Source organism: Ciconia boyciana, chromosome 23, assembly GCF_034638445.1.
Source record: "Ciconia boyciana chromosome 23, ASM3463844v1, whole genome shotgun sequence".
In the NCBI taxonomy this organism is placed as follows: Eukaryota; Metazoa; Chordata; class Aves; order Ciconiiformes; family Ciconiidae; genus Ciconia; species Ciconia boyciana.
This window is the reverse complement of record NC_132956.1, coordinates 1,723,596-1,740,700: the sequence shown is the minus strand read 5'-3', so window position 1 is coordinate 1,740,700 and position 17,105 is coordinate 1,723,596.

Here is a 17,105-nt window from a genome sequence, read left to right as displayed (position 1 = left end):
AAGGACAGGAGAGGTTATCAGTCAGCAAACCCTGGTGCGGCTTGCGACAAAGAAGGAATAATTAGTGCTTTCTGTAAAAGCATCTTTTAGGATATGGCCATTATCTCTATTTGAAGAATGAAAGTGAGACTAGAATTTCTGATAATACTCTGAGCCATTTACTGTGAATGAAAGATGCAGAAGTACCAACAATCCACTCTCTTCTCAAGAACAGCTCTAGGCAATTTATGGCTCACTCAGGATGATATGAAAGACAGAACAAAACTAATTATTTTGTGCATTTGCTAACATTTGTTTCAGTTCTAGATTTTTGTTGACTTGAATTTACGGGTTAGGACATTTTGAGTGCAGGGAGCTAACATTAGCAAAGCTTCCTAGGAAGTCCCTTACTGGCTATTTTCAAAGCTATTTTTCTTTTTCATTCCTGTGCATACGAAAATGAATAATTTTAATGTTTACAAACTCAATTAAAAATTGTGTAAAAATCAAGTCCAAGTATGAAGGGAGGGAAACTACGCAAGGACTTCTCTTCTCATGGAACTTGCTTGAAATCCTGTGTAACAGGAAGGAAAATCTGAAAGATTTTCATGTCATCACTGAAGCCTTGCCTAGTATTTTTATAGTAATTTAAATTTAATAAAGTCATCATCTGTAAGTTTGCTCTCCTCTCCTTTGAATTGAAAAACATTTAGTCTCAACCCCTGCAGCCCTACTGTGATCATACAGAAATGCTAATGAGGTTATGTCTCAATCTAGTCCTCCCTGGCGCAAACAGAGTGAGTGAGTCTTTTCAACTCAGGAACCTCATTTATCTTCTGCAAGTTATTCTGTTGTTATCATTACTACTACTATTTGCCAGAGCAGTGACAGCTGAGAAGGAAGGTGGAGAGGAGAAAGGAACAGTGCTTGCATGGCAAGGGAGTTATTGGTAGAGTTTCATTAAAGTTTACCCACATACTGAGCCTACAGTAACAATAATTAAAGACACTGAGTATAGTAAAGGCGGAAAATAACGGTCAGGGCACCAATGAATTAGAAGGCTTTGTCAGTGGAGGGGGTGAACCCTACATTTAGGCCAGATCAGAGGAAGATGTGAGGAATTAACACAAGTAATCATAGAATTAAGGGATCAAGATTTAAGGACCTAGCTGTAGTAGGGGAGTTATGAGGAAAACTAAGCACTTTCTAATAGCAGAACATAATACAAATGGCTGGATGCTTCGTCACTTGTTACAGCTCCTTCCTTTGAACTATATTTATGCATATAATAATAATTTACACCTTTCACCTTATAGCTCAGAGCACCTACCCATCTAAATTACGCAGCTCAGCACGCCTCCGACAGTCAGGAGGTGCTGCAGATAGCCTGAGCAGAACGAGAAATGCAGCTTGCCTGAGGCTGCCCAAACCCACGGGCCTTCCCACACCTCCCAGCTCGATTCAGGAACTCTCAATAAAGTTTTTCAGCCTATACTGTGAGGAACAAAACATTTACAATTTTGTGGAAAACCCCAACCAAGTAACAAAAAGTGAAGAAAGGATGGATGCCTGCATATACCGGGTCTTGGGTTTTGTTTTGGGGTGGGGTTTTTTTGTTTGTTTTTTAGAAAAACATTCTTAGCGTGTTTATGTGGTTAGCTATCCTTCCTTTTCATTAACTATCTTATATAAGTTTTGGATGCATAGAAACATTTTTCTTCTGAAATTTTACTTCTGCAGACTGTAATGCACACTAGCCACAATTATAATAATGTGCAGCAGTCCAGCTCACTCCTAAAATGACAGCCCTGAAACTGAAACCTTGTTAGCACAGCCATGCTACAAATCTGCCCAGAGTAAGGCTCCAGAATAACGTCTCATCCTTGCCAGAGAGACAGTACAAGATGAAAAACAGCAGAGGAGAAAGTAGTAGTTTTGTGGGTAGAGAAAGAAAGAGCAAAATAAGTAATTCCACGGGGCTGCTGAAGTGCATTATCCACGTGCCTCTATTGTTCCCTAAGAGGCAGCTTTTAAACGTGACCAGATTCAACCTCTGCTGAAACGTTTGCATATGAAGAAAAGAAATGGTAGAAGTATTTTATGTGGTGTGACACTCCAGCCCTTCAGATCCCAGCTCCGCATCACACCACCAGTACTGATACTGGCAACAGCTCCACGTACATGCAAGCTGCAGCCCCCCACGGTGCAACACGCAGGTGCACAGTGGTACCCCACGCTGCCGGGGCGTCCTCACTGCACACACACAAGGAGCGGGGATATCTGGAATATACAGGCTTGCCCAAAATATTTCTGAGCAGAAGCAGGGTTTAGCTCCCTGAGCTACAGGCTGCCAGGCTGCCTTCAGCCCACTCGCATCAGTCCGGGGGGATGGCAGGGACCCAGAGCTTGTGGGAGAAGGTGGCACAATCCCTGGGGGGCAGCTTTGCTTTGAGGGGTGAGGAAATCTGTTATGGCTGTGACAAAGAACAGTTCTGCAGAAGCCGTCATGAACCCTGCCACCCCTCCAGCCCGGGCAGCTGTCAAACCCCTGCTGCGATGCCCTCCTGCAGCTCCCAAAAGGGTTATTTACCGAGATGTGGTAAAACAGGAGAGTACGAGGTGTGAGGGGTTGGATGTCAGCTCCCTAAGCCAGACCGCTTTACTGGCTTTGCAAAGGCATTTCCACAGAGTAAGGAACAAAAGGATTAGGAAAAGGTGTGAATAATGCACTTCTACCCCATCTATCCCTGCTTGCTGTAACAGATTGGTAAAATAACTTCATCCACCAGTTTATTAACAGCTTGCCCTCTCTTGTATCTCACCTCTATAATGAGATAGAGCAGATATGATGGATTACATTTTGCCTCCTGCTTCCATCCCGAATGAATTATCATTTCGCTCTTCTCACAGTCTCGTGGTTTGGCTGCCTACAGCCCATTAAGTGTTGGGAAGTAGGAGGGGGAGGATGAAGCTATGTGATGTAAAAGGTAAAGGTCCCACTGAGAAAGCAGTTTTAATTTTCAGACTGGAAAATATGAAATTAAAAGAGAATGAGGAGAATCTCTCTCTCATATTTCATCAGGCAGTACTAAGAAAACAAACAGAAAAATCCTATTGCAGGGAGCATCTGAGCATGCAGCTCTTACTAGCAAAATGCCCTCCCTCAATCGTTGAGGGCTCAGAGCCCAGACACAGTCAATCACAATGAGCCAGGCTAGATTTTTTCCCCCTGACCAAAATGCCTTATATTCTGCAGCTCTGCCCCAGCAAAAGCCCTCAGGGAACCAAGTACTCCCAGGGCCATAATTCTTGCCCTGCTCTGACAAGAAGTACTTTATACCATCTCTCTTCGTAAGAGCGTAGGAGTTTTACTCACACATCAGAATAGATCATCTAAAATGTAACATACACTTTCGTGCATCTTTCTTAAGCAAACCCTTGAATAACAGAAATCAGAGTTTTTTCAAGCATATTGAAGGCTTCAACTGTTTTAGCGGTATTAGAAAAATCAAGCTTCAAGATCACTGATGTATCACAATGCCACTAAATAGCCTGGTTTCTTTTCCACAGAAATAAGCTACTGCCTGACCCCAATCATTATCTCATCAGCCCTGATACTTCAAGGAAATAACACTCATGGTTCTTGCCCTGGCCACTGCTTAAGTAATTAAAAAATTGCTAAGGATGATAACACAGAGCCATGCTGGAACCCAAGTTATTTTGTGTGTCCCATTTTATACAGCAACTGTTGGTTTGAAACCTCCCGGGAGCATAACCAAGTACTTGCCAACAGAAGTAAGAGTTGCACAACCCAGCTCCAACCATTTCATCTTTGTTGTATCTTTCAGCAGTAAGTTTGCGTAATTATACGTTGGGTAAAGACATGACAATTGCCTTTTCACTTTAAAGTCAACTTAGCACTATGAAAATTCATGAAGCAAAAATTAATAAGCTTCATGCAGCTTCAGCACTGACCTCTGTTTTTCATTTCTCTTTGCCAAGAATTTGTTACAGGTTCTACTACCAAGAGCTGATTCTTCCCTGACAACCAGGAAAAAGCATCAGAGAACTCATCGTCTCTTGCAGCAGCAAAAATCTTTCACCCATCAGCACTGAGGTCTTAACAGCTCACTAATATTTTCTCCTCACACAATCTTTCCATTCAGGTTTTGTTTAAAAGCATATTTTAGTCTAATGTGAACAACGGGTCCAGCCACCATTAGCAAAATACTGTAAGTGAATAGCTGAGGGGTGATGGATTCTTGATGGCAACTATATCTAAATGGGCAAATTAAATCATGAAACAATTTCAGCTTTTGATAAACTTGAGTCACTCACTACAAACTAAGTAAAATAAAGAGAGGAGGGGGCTTGGCTGACTTAGCAGCTTATCAGACACCTTTAATTTCCACCTTCACAATTTCACGCTGTGGTGAGAATATGAAAGATACTGATTTTGCTCGTACCTATGATGCAGGACAAGATCTAAATTTGATTTCAGTTACCCTATGTTCCACGCAGTAAGGCAAATTAAAAACAACAGAAGAGCCTGCCCCTATGGACATTAATCTTTATCACAGACATTGCAGTAACACCTGAAGGCACCAGCTGACCCAGTGCTGTAAGTACACAGCGCCTGCTGGGTACGTATGCCTAGTGCCTATAGGAATAGGCTCGGTGCTCGCTCCAAAAGTTTCCACAAACAAGACAAACACACGCTGCAGAAGGGGGTTTCCTCCCATTTTCTGGGGTGGGTTTTTTTGCAGACTATAACAGCAGCAGACTGGAGCTTGGGTTAAGGCCAGTTATGGAGAACTCCTCTGCTGGCACAACGCTGGTGGCCTGCTTCCCAGGAGATGCAGCGACCACCTGAACACGCAGCTCGAAGATTAGCGCAGGGACTGCACCATGGTCAGGCACCAGTCCTTCAGCTGATCACTGCCCTTCTGCCAAGCCCACCTTCCCCTCGGCCACCCTCTCCTCTCCCACGGGGCACGCAGCCATCACTGCCACATGCCGAGCACCCCGCGCTCGCCCGCTGCAGGCGACACCACCTTCTGCACCACTTGCCTCCCGAGCCACCGCAGCGCCGGCCCAGGTGCTGCTCCTCACTGATGCCAAACTCTCCGCTGCTAGATATCAAATGATTTTGAATGTCATGAACCCAGCTTTGTAGCTGGGGCTTTGGCTTACAAGGATTAAAGCTTAAACACTCAGATCCTATGTTCTGTGTCTAATAATCCTGTAATAATACCTCCCTAAGACTCAGAAGAGGAAAGAAAATAAAGGGGTGAAAACAAAAGAAAAAAATAGATTTTTGCTGTAAATTCCTGAAAAACATGGGTGGGCTGGAAAAGTCTGCTCCAAACTCACCCCCATGAACAGAGCATGGGATGAAACAAGAGCGGAGGCACTCTGAAAAGACAAGGAACCGACTTTGACAGATGGATGTAAATGTGCCTTTCAGTGCAGGAGAACAGTTGATTCTAAGGCATGAAATCAAATTAGTGCATCTGCAGCTGCCTATGTGTCATCCAGCTTCATATTTTACACACTAAAGACATTTTTTAACCTCATGTTAGCTACACTTTTTTTTTTAATATTGCACCCCAGGATTTGCAAAATGGTATTGGCGGGTATTAAAATGAAAGCTGAAGCAATGGTGCAATCTGTCTCATTTTCTATTGTAACATGACAGAAATCTTTTTTGGACTCATTTACTATCAGGTAGGAGAAGACTTGGAAAAAATAAAATCCCAGCCTCCACTTCATCAAGAAATGCAAAACTCTTCAAAAAACTGTAAGCAAGTAGTTCTGCATTTCTTGATGAAGTTGAGGCTAGTTGGTCCTCCAACTATCTTGCCTCACCCCAGCTTCTCATCTCCCTACTGTACACACCAAAGAGCCTCCACCACCAAGCCTTAGCAAAGCTCGCACTTGGACGTATTCCCTGAGGACATGAAAGTGCTTCCTGACAGACCTGAGTGAAAGGAGGCAATTTTAGCAAAGGTGTTGGAACGGTTCAGAGCGCGTTTCACAGGAAAAGGTCTCGATGCTGCCCCGAGAGCTGCACATCGTGGGGAAAGCGGCAGATAAAGGTACAGACCCAAACTACACGTCCCACTTACTGAAGAAAGGTCCCCTGTTCTCACACGCTCTGTGGATGCTTGCTCTTCCTCTACCGTTTTTCTAAGCCCATGCTCAGGACAGTTAGAAAGGAAGCCCAGGAGCAAAGCAGAGTTGTGGGGAACAAATTGGTCACAACTGGTTCCCCCACCCCAGAGCCTCTCACACCTCGTCCAGCGTCACTCCTCCAGGCAGGTTTTATGACTTCACAATTACAGCATTTTGCAAGACTTGGGGTGAAAGACATTCACACCCTCAGACATTTGTCCTACCCGCACAGCACTGAAGCATTTCTTGCAGAGAATCAAGGCCTACAACCAGTTTTGGAAGATCTCTGGTGCTTTTCTCTAAGCCGGCCAGGTTGATGAACTCCCTCATTTTTATTCTAATGTGGCTGGAGGACCAGTGCAGGATGATATGTCTATGCATGTAGAAAAAACATTTTCCTTGTTAAAGGCCAATTAAAGTTATTAGATGTCCATATATAATGTAGCCGTATTGCACTACAGCCACATGGAAGTTAAATGATTAATATTTTAAAATATTAATTTTTAAATTAAGAGTCTTGTTTGCAGTCTTGAAAACTTTAATACTCAGTGCTTTTAACTGACAAGTTACTTGGTATTTCAAAAATTGGGAACAATGCAGACAGCACTGATGACTGAAAATTTGTTGTCTGATTTTTCAACATAAAAATTATTGTACTACAGCTTTCCATGAGCAATGATTACATTACAGAATATCTGCCTACAGCCCTCAGAATTGATCAAAACAAAAAAGCTGAACTTGTACAGTTTTTATAACCAATTCCTGAGGGTTTGGTCAAATTCAGTACAGGATAAAATTAAACAGAGATTGATTTATGTAGAAGGAACTGTAGCTGCAAGGTTGGTGAATTGTATACACTGCAACTGGGAATGGCTATTGCCTGAACACAAATCAGATTAATTGTAACAGAAATAGGAAGACAAAAGGTACCACTTTTTTCCAGTTTTCTTTCCAGTGTAAGTACTAGACTAACCTGTGAGCCAAAAAAAAAAATACAGGAAGGGTGATTGTTTTCTTGTAATGCAATGAGACAGCAAAACAAAATGAGAGTTTCACAAGTCCTCATCATTTGATTCCTATCTCTGATGCTTCATTTGTCATCCTCTGTATAGCAGAAAGTCAAGACTTATTATGTTACCAAGTGAAGAATTTCATCAAATAAAAGGACCTGAGTGCTGGATCCTGCACTGGAATGATTTCTTCATGCCTCTCAAAAACAAGGACTCATCTCTGCTGAGTGATTGGGGGGGGGGGGGGGGGGGGGGGGGAGATAACTTTTGCTACCTGCCAAGGAGGATTACTCTGGTAATTTGGCATTTTTCTATCATTTCCTCTGGTAAAGAAGTGGGATAACAAACATTTCCAAAAGGAAAAGGTGCCCCAGAACCCAGCAGTATAAGTGTGGGTGAATGAGAAGGTGCAAGGGAAAAGCTGGCCTTGCACTTGGGCTGCGTGGGCAGCTATGCACAGAGCCCTGCCTGGGGACCCCTGCTCTCAGGTATAGGCCACGCTATGGGAGCGTAGCATGGTACAAAGCATACGTGTGGATAAGAACTTCCACGCATGTAGGCTGGTTACCCAAGTACGTATTTATCGATGCTATTTATAAGTGATACAGCCAGGACAGGTGCACCCCACGTAACTGGGAAGACTGTGCAGTTGTACAAGCAAACCTGCGTGTTTTGTTACCGGATGCTCTGAGATGACACTACAGCACCTAAAGACCATTACTCAGGACAGAAGGCATTAGCTTTGGGGGAAGCCCTCTTGTACGCTCTTCTAACTTGTGAAGGCCTCTGAACGGTCAAAAGAAAAACCCAGGAAGAAAGTCATTATAAGTTGTATCAGCCAACTACCTGGAGCTCACACATTGCTAGTTCTGCATCCCAACCCATCCTGAGAAAAATCAGGGCTCAAATTATCGTTTATTTTTATCGTAAGAGAAATCCCAGTTAGGCACTGAGAACCCTCCATGCAAAAAAAGTGACTACTGCAAAGACTTCATCACTGAAATAATTTCATCATTACGTTTCCTATGTGAACTGCTGTAGCTTTGCTAGTGATGTTGCTTGAGCACCAGTAAAAAAATCTAGTAGGACATTTCTGCATTAAGACATGATCCAAAAGCAGCTGGTTTTATGTAGATCTTTCTTCTCTGACTCAGCAATACCACTGATGACTAATACTGCTTGCAAAGCACCTCTGACTTTATCAAGCCTTTAGCCTGCTGCAGTACTGGATTATTTTCCCCCATCCCACTTTCCTTTTCCTTGAAAACCTAGTGATGTCTCTGTCATGTTACCATTTAAAATCCCCTGTTCTTACATGCATGTTACATTTGTGACGCCTGCTGTGGTTGCACACTGAAAGCAAAGTGCCAAACAATGCAGGGAGAAGGAGGGGAAATCAAAGCATTTTAGAAATCTTAAGGCTTGGCAAAAGCTGTGTATAATTTTGCTTAGGCTGCAAGTTGGCTTGAGAAAACAGTATCAAAGCACCATCTCTTCCAATTGCTCAAGCTTTACTTTTTAAGTTTTTTACAGCTTATTGTAGATCCCAGACTGACAGCTCTGAAAACTGTATGTTTTCCATTTATGCAAGAATAAGAAGCAACAACTCAGCAACAGCACAGGCATCTGATATATCCTTCCCTAATAATGAACCCAAACTGCTGACCTGAGAGCATCACCTAGAAGGTTTGTGAACCCACAGGCCAGTCCTGCCCTTGCTTTTCTTCAAACTCACGACTTGCAGAAGTGTTTGTGAAAGACACAGCCAGAACTACAAACTGACAGTCCAGTAATGAACAATTGATGAAAATTTCACAACCAATCTGCTCAAAGTCCATGAGGCTGCATACAAATGAAACAGAATATAATAAACACTTAAGTCTCTTGGAAGACCAAGTCCTCCAAAAAGCCACTGCTCTAGCTGTAAAAGCTCGTTTAACGTAAACCCACAATGCACAGGTATTTGTTGCATCCCAATGGCAATGTAAAATTCCCATTTAGGTTGATTTTACAGTGCTTTGACTTCATTCACTAGTAGCAAAGAGACCTTTATTATATTCCTGGAGATGATGAAGATAAGGCTGGAAAACTCATCACTGCTCTGTGATCCTGTGTCTGCAGTTGGACTATCCCCCTGTTTACCAGCAGGTCCAGCAGAAGTGTTTGAAATTCCCAGTGTTCTTAATTCATAGGCTAAAGCAGAAAATTGTTTTTATTTTAAAAGATTGCTATAGAAATAGCACTTTTACCTGTAAATCTGTTGATATAAGTGATTTCTGTGGGTTCATCCCTGGCGGTAGATGAGATGTTCTCATAACGCATCGCTTCCCAATATCTGGATGCAAATTACAGGAACTGTACTTCCTGAAATCAGCATAAAAAAGTTGCAAATGCATTAGATTTGGGAGTAAGCTTGGCTGTCAGTATAATATTTCTATTACAGCAGCTATCCAATTGGAAAAAAAACAGCTCATCCTCACATATGATAAAAATACGCAGATAAGTTTGCTGCTATGATTTTGGAAGCTTTTGACACTTGCAATATTTACATGCCATACACAGTTTATTATAAGCTAGCAATTAAAACTCTTTTCCTACATCAAATAAAGTCAGTTTTGGTACCCGTGACACGGAGGGCTGAGAGCACTGCCCAGACGAGCAACAGAGGTGCAGCCTCTGGCTCCCAAATTGCCTGGGCCTTTCCCCTCTGCTCTGATTTGCCATGTGGCTCTCAGTCTCCCTTTTAGGCTTTGCCAAAAATCTTCATTCCTGTTTACCTGCCCCTTTTGCATGCCTGAAAAAAACCCTTTCCGTTGAGCTGATTGTGTTGGGGGTTTGCATAGCTCGCTCGCAATGAAATGCCACCACCCCTCCCTGCTCCTCCTGGGCGTTGTGACTCACACAGCGCAAAGTGGGTTGAAAAACAATCTGAGAAGTAGATGGACCTTTTTGATCTGCTGCCTTGTGATGTGTTGTCAAAGAGGGAATGCTCCTCGAAACATGTAAACACGTGGTAATACTGATGCAGCAGGCTTTTGCTGCAGCCCTGTCTGCACTTAAAGCATATTCTGCTTTTGAGGATCTCACAGGGGTTTTGGCAAAACAACGAGGAAACCCAGCGAGGCTGTGAGCACTGCGGCAATCCGGGGAGGGGTGCACCCCACTGCCTGAGGAACTGAGTCTCATGGAAGTAGCAAGCACCTATATTTCTTTTCTGTACAGAAGAGTAACTTATTACAAACACACTCACAGCACGGAAAGCCTCGTAACCGGCTATCCGGCTCGTACACCAGCCACAAACTGGCTCTATCCCCCCTGGATCAAAGAGCAGGACTAAGTACAAAGTGAATTAATTTCCTAAGTTACACTGGTGCAGCCAGGTGAACTGACAGGACTCTGGGGCAGAGGGAAGCGCGATGGCACAGCAATAGCGATGAAGTGTTTCAGTCTGCCCACAGCATCCTGGAGAAACCCCAGCTAAAATCCTGCATGTGCTCTCTGTTAGCCACAGTATTTCTGCTCGTGTTTGATTTTAACATAGTTCTGGTCTACACACCATTGCAAGTGGAACTTGTTTCTGATTTCAAATCTTAGGATGCATCAGCTAATTTGCATTTACTTAAGTTTTCAGATCTGGACACCATGTGAAGAAGGGCTCCCAGTAAGCATCTTCATTCGTTTTAATGATTATTGCAACTAAATTACTGTAATCACCTAACTTCCCACAGCAAAACTAACCTCTTAAAAACCACACGAATGGCTTGGTTCACTCCAGAAATGGACAGATACCACATAGTATCCGTTGTGATACCACACAGATATCACACAGCGCTGAACCACACAGTAAGTATGGGGGAAACCCATCACAAGAAAATGCAGGAACTCGCTTACAGACAGTTTTATCTGCTTTTTCTGTCAGTGGCTACGTAAAGACAGGAAGAAACAGAGATTTTAAATTTTTCACCGAAATACTTGATGACAGTGTTAAAACAGGATTAAAGGAGAGCTGCTAGACGGCAGGATAAGCCGAGCGGCGCTGCGCTGTCGCAGAGCCCCCTCTAGCGCGGCTCCCCGTGCTCCCCAGCTGGACAAACGCTGAAGCCGTCAGGCTTAATGTATTTATTCGTTTCTGTGCTGTTAGAATGATTTCTGTGCGACCGTGTTGTTATTTATGGCTATTGTCAGAAGAGGGGAAAAACCGAAGCGGAGTTCAGAGTCAGCTGGTCTGTGTGGTGTGTAGGGTTGTGCACGACAGAGCCCTGCTTCGAGACCTCTTGCTACCTGACATGCCAAGAAATTAGATAAAGATCTTTAGCATCATTATATAGGCTAAATCTCATTTGGAAAGACTGCAGAGAGAACTGTAAAGGTTCCACCCTATCTTGGTAAGCAGGTTTATATCCTTAATTTTCCAATGCAGTTTATCTGTCAGACTAGACATTTAGGTCTGCAGTCCAAAGGCAGGTTAATCAAACATGTTTTAAAATGTAAATAAAATGCTGCAATGAACAGTATTTGTAGATAGACTGATCTGAATGCTATCAAATGAAAGGAATGACTTTAGGACCTAGAAGTATTTCTGTTATCTGATCACCCTTCCATATTTTTATAAAACTGTGAGGGGGTGTTTTGAGCCTCACTCAGTAAATTATATTCAGCTCATAAAAGCTATTTGAGCCAGAGCCTATCTGCAGTGGAATACAACCCAGGTTTAAGGACTTACTGAGGAAACAACCGGGTGCAATTCAAACTTATCAAGTATCTATCAATGCTACCAATAAAGAATGAAATGCAAAAATAAAATACAATTACGATAAAAATAACCAGGGAAACTGTGTCTTCCAGGGAAAGAGCACTGATCTTCCCAAGAGGTCTCTCTGCAAGACCTCTTCCATGAGGTCTTCCCCATATCCACCCAGGCGGGTCAAACAAGGACCTCGCTTGCTGCACCCCAGAGTAATGCAGACTCTGCTGCCTCCCTAATTTCTCTACTCCTCATCACAGGGGTAGGGGCTGCAGTCCTTGTGCACTCCGTGTCCTTCACAGCAGTTGCTGAACCCCCAGATCTTCATGTCAATCAAGACATTCCCAAAAGGAGGCAGAGGCACTATGTACAAGGACTGTAGGGCAATGGCTCAGTACTGGCAGCTCTTGAATTTGTGGAGTTGTGACAAGAAGCCACCCTAGGCTTCTGCTCTTCACATTTAGGACCCTTTTCTGTGGCCCACAGTAGCAAGGGACGTAACAGCTGGCACTCCTGCAACTAGTGAAAGATGCCTTAAGAGGGCTGTCTAACCAAAAAAACTCATCTGTGTATTTCTAGTAGAGCTAATAAAAAAAAAAAATGTTCTTTCTCCCTGAAAACCCTTCCTTTCTCAGGAATTTCTCAGAGACTCTTCAGCTGAGAAGAGCTGGTCCCAAGAGTGTTCTCCATCACTGTCCTCATCACAGCACACGCAAAAACCTCACCATGAACTCAGACAAACTGTCCTTTTGATTTGTGAGGCTCACAAACAGATCAAGGCTTCAAGATGCTGAGAAGGGGAGGATCAGGTTATGATTTCTCTTCTTATTCTGCTGCTGGAAGAAAATATTTTATAGTCCTCCGAGTCTCACATCCAATCTTTTTTCTTACCATTATACCAATGAATAACTACTAATTTCTTAAACAGACACCTGAGACCCATAGAGGTCATTGGGACAAATGACTTGTGCAACCACAGCTCTATCATCTTGTCCTCTCTATCTTTTCTCCTTATTTTTATGGCACTTTATTTACTTGCTACCTGTTCTCTATATACTAAAATGTAACCTCTCAGCAGCAGAAGCTTAGTGCTTTGCTTTAACAGCCTACAACAAGGCCCTGACCTGAGCCCCGAGACATGACTGCACTAAACTCACACCATCACCAGGGATGAAGCAGATATTTCTGCATCTGCAATGGGTTTTGAGTGCTGTGCCTTCCACCACATCCATACCCCACTGCGTTGACCTTGCAGGGAACAAAACAGAGCTTGGGAGCAAAGACGCAGGCAGAGCACGTTCTCGGTCGCTGACCTCCCAAAGTCCAGACAGGGCTAGGTCTCTTCTGATGGTCCCTACAAGTGCACACACTTCGTAGCTGTCATTCGGCAGCCTTAGATCTAACCTGCAGGGCATCTCCATTACACTGAACAATATCAACTTTGGTATCTTTGTGTCACAGCATATCATCAGGTCTAAAGATAAGCAGCACTGGAACCAGTCATGTAAGTGGCTTATCATTGAAGGAGGGCCTAAACACCGCGGTGCCAATGATCCCCTCCCAGGGCTTGGAGAAGTGTAAGCAGTTGTCGGAGGCTAACCACAAGGACACAGATACCAAATCTGCAATTTAGAGCTGTCCCTCAGCCAGACTCTCAGGTCCCTGGTGTGGTTTTTTTTCCAGTGGGGCTTTATGTGAATAATAAAGACCCAGATCTGCTTTCTGTACTTGGAAGCATTCATCTTCTGGAAGATCCATTGGTTTCAGCTGTTAGAGGTCACATCAGTTATTTGTACAACTTGCATCAGCTATACAAGCCAGCAAAGAAGATAGCTCTGTACCTTCTTGAACGAGGTAGTTTGTAACACTGGGATTTGTTTGACACTTCACCACAGGGAGCCAAAGAGGACTTTCCCTTCTGCTCCCATTTGTTCCAGACACTTTCCATTCACATCTCATGTGGAAAGTTACAGACTTCAGAGTCTGTAATCCATAGATTGAAGTCTTCAATCCATAGACTGAAGTCAAAAAGAGAGACAGGAATGGGTGATGGAATACAAAGTAGGAGACACTGCAAAGATGGGTAAATAAAATGTCTTATGTCTTTTTTCTTTTTTTTTTTTTCTTTTTTTTACAGTTCTGTATAGTGCAAATGTGAAAAAACCACCCACAGCAATATGGGTTACAGAACATTTGTCAATAAGAAAGAGAATAAAAGCAGGCACTAAAACAACAGAAATAATGACTCTACTTCCCAGATTTTGATTCTAAAATGTCTGGTGCCTCAGGCAGTTATCTCAAAAACTCTTCTTCAGCACAGAACCTCACTGTTTCGCCTCGAATAGTTGTAGTTAACAAATATTCCGTGTGTGCGCGCTTATGAGAGCCACTGACAGACAGCCTATAGCTATATGGAGAGATGGAACTGCCAAGAGGGAATAGAAGCAAAAGCAAAAAGAAATATTAGAGCAATATATCTTCAGCTTGGAAAAAATATTTCCTCTTTCTTTGTCTTTCCCCCCCATGTCTGGGGGAGCCGCAACCCTCAACTGCGCCTAAACCGCTGCCGTGTGCAGGGAACACTGCGGAAATCGCCGCCTCCACAAGAATTGTCTCATCACACTCAGAAGTCACCATCCAACTGCCCACCTTTATCTTCTGGAGCACGCAACAGAGTGAGATTTTTCTCAGTGGTCTTCCTTGAACTGCTGTGCCAGTCGCTACATATCTTCCATGAGAGAACATTACCAAGAGAAATGGGAGGATGTTACCACACTTCGGAGAAAAGGCACATTCAGCTGGGATTACTGCAGTCTTTTTCTTCCCTCTCATTACTTATGATTTTGCCACATTGCCTAAGCCAAGTGGTCCAGCTAAAGCTCCAAACTCCATCTGTGTGTTTTAACTGTGATGGTTACAAAACCAGATCATCAATATTTAAAGAATAACTGTTTCACAGCATGCTTCCAGATGTTCTTGCTTTCATTATTGCCTTATTACTTAAAGTCAACAGTATGTGATATATTAAATATATAATTTGCTCTGACACTCATCTATGTGCTGTTGTCTAGTGGGAGTATCCTAGGAGAGACAAGTACCTTATTTTTTGCACAATTACTGAAATGAAATTTGGGTTTAAGAACTGATAGAATGCAACAAGTAAACATCCTCAGGCTGAACTGAATCCCTCTGCCCACATACAAGGTACAGGAGAGGCAGTGGTAGGGCCAGCCTGTTGCTCTGAGCAATATGTCTCCTTTAACGGCCAGTCCACGGGGGATACGAGCCAGCCACCACCACCTGAAGGAAACACTCAATGCTGACACTTTTTAGTTACTGCTATAAATATTGCTCTTCTGTCCAGTTTCAAGTCAGAGAAAGAGACTATCATCAGAAAAGATATCCTAAAGCAAAGCTCAACTCCTTCAGTGCTCAGAGATGCTCCCACCTGCTTGTCCAGGGGGATCTCTGCTGCTGGTGAACACCAGAGGCCTCTAGAGGATATTAGCGATGCCTCATTAGCAGTTAATTTTATTCTAGAACCCAAGAACTCCTGTGCCCCTCAAATACTTCCTGAACAAGAATGCACTGCACAGTTCAGCCAGCTCAATAATGGCTCACATTCTCCTAACACCTCTGGGAGGAAAACAACCTTGCGCTTTTCCCCAACAGAGAGATGTGCCTCTGAAGGGCAGAAGTCCCTGCCCTGGTGGAAAAGCTCTCCGATTCCCCACTTTGTCTCTCCCACCCAGCTACGGCACTTCCCACAGAAAAGAGGGAAACTAAACAAGGAGAGTGGAGTGCTTGCCTATAGCCCCCTACATTATTTGGGTAAGTAGATTTCTATCCCTGTATCCCCCCGTCTGGCCATTCACCCTAGCATTGAAAAAGTATATTGAAAGCCTTCATTTCCCTCCGTTTGTATTTCCCTTGTCTGAGCCACATCAATGTCCACATAAGCCTGCATTTGATTACAAAATTGCTTTGTATTCCATTTAAGACTGTTTCATCTGTTATCCAGGGATGTAGGAGGACTGAGTTGTGTCACCTTCTAGTCTCTGCCAATAATGTCATAATTTGATATGGAAACTATGCATACTATTATATTCTAATTTGATATTTAAAACATGCTTTGGCAGACAGCTGACTCCTATTGATGCATTTATCTGATTTCTCTCTGCCTTTTTATTCTGAAAATACTCAGAGGGAATATGTCGTACCACATTTTTGTTATGCACACTGAATCTCTATAACTTCCATTTTCTTTTTTCTAGAGCTTGGTAAATATATGAGCATATTAAAAAAAGAAAGGTAAATGCCAAGACTGCAAATTGGGCAACATTCAACCACATGCTACAGAGAGAGAACTCCTAGAGCTCTAATCTTAGATACTTGATCTTCATCATCTTCAGTCCTGTCCCTTCTTTCTGCTCTTCCAAATCCTTGTCTCCAGATTCCCCATCACTTCATCTCGATCTACATAGGTCCCCCAAAACATCCTTGTTGCTTCTTCCACCCGTCTGTACTGCAGATTTCTGCTGCATCTAAGGAGCTAATAAGGAGATACATTGCCCTGGTGAAAGGCCTTTTGCGGGAATATGGGAGTATTTTAAAAGGAGATGAGAACAGTCTTCTACAGAACACTAATCCTAAAGATGAGGACTCATCTTGACTCAGGATGTTCCTGCATCACACAAACAGCACTCGCCATGGCTGGCATAATTGGAATTAATTTCGCTGAAAACACTGCAAATACTTAATATTAAGGATTAGGCTATGGAACAGTTGGACAGAAAATTGGGAGACTGCTGCTCACAATGGATCAATATTTACAAGGAAGTGATACAAACTGATGAGGAAGGGCGAGCAGCGCTGCTGCAGCAAGCCTGTCCACCCAGCAGAAGTGACACGGACTGACAGGGGAGGTGAAGCCAGCCACTGACATAATGAAAATTACAGCATAAAAGCAATACCAATTCAGTTGATGAAGCAGTTTGCCAGAGGAAAAAGAAAAACAGCCGTCAAGTTCAAAAATAGGAGGCCAACCAAATGCAAAGGGAGAAGGGAACAGAGGAGAATCAACAGAAAAATCGGAGCAACAAGATGGCAGGGCAGCAGGAGCGCCCGTGGTGAGCAACCAGGCAGGGAAAGCTCCCTTCTTCCTGGAGAATAAGCAAAACTGTCTTCTCGGAAAGACT